We start from the raw sequence: 843 nt of genomic DNA on the forward strand, positions 1-843 counted from the left end.
CACGAGCCCATGTCCCCTGCATTGGCAGGCGGACTCTCAACCACTGCGCCACCAGGGAAGCCCAAGAGGGTTTTTTTTTAATACAGTACTTTTAGTCAAAATAAAAATTCATTGTCTGAAATTTTCTATATATGTAAAATAGCATCAGTTATCCCAACTTTATTATTTTGTTTTAAAACTGCATGTCTGGGCTTCCCTGGTGGCGCAGTGCTTGAGAGTCCGCCTGCCGATGCAGGAGACGCGGGGTCGTGCCCCGTTTCGGGAGGGTCCCACATGCCGCGGAGCGGCCGGGCCCGTGAGCCATGGCCGCTGAGCCTGCGCATCCGGAGCCTGTGCTCCGCAACGGGAGAGGCCACAACAGTGAGAGGCCCGCATAACACCAGAAAAAAAAAAAAAAAAAAAAAAAAAACTGCATGTCTTTGGTTCATGACTGGCTAGAGTTTCAGGAACCAGAGTCACATCTAGACATTTCTTTGCTAAAAATTACAGGATTTCAAAAATACCCAGAACCAGTAATAACCATCATATAAAATAATTCCAGGAGAAATACAAAAATAATATGCTATTTACTGGCTATGTCATGTCATGTTATTTTGTGGTTTTGGCTTCAAATTGCAAGTTCATGCACACAGACCTACCTCCAAAGCACCTGACAAATTTAGACTCCTCAGTTAAACAATCTATTGCATTGAAAAAAATCCAGAAATTGGGTTAAACTGATGTTATAGAATTATTGGTAGAATTAAGAAAAATCTGATAGTCATGATATAAGCTTAAATTTGTTTTTAATTTCAGATAATTAATTCCATTCTTTAACCAAGAGGTATTCCCTTACACTTTATC

Source organism: Lipotes vexillifer, unplaced genomic scaffold (genome assembly GCF_000442215.2).
Source record: "Lipotes vexillifer unplaced genomic scaffold, Lipotes_vexillifer_v1.1 scaffold314, whole genome shotgun sequence".
NCBI lineage: Eukaryota > Metazoa > Chordata > Mammalia > Artiodactyla > Lipotidae > Lipotes > Lipotes vexillifer.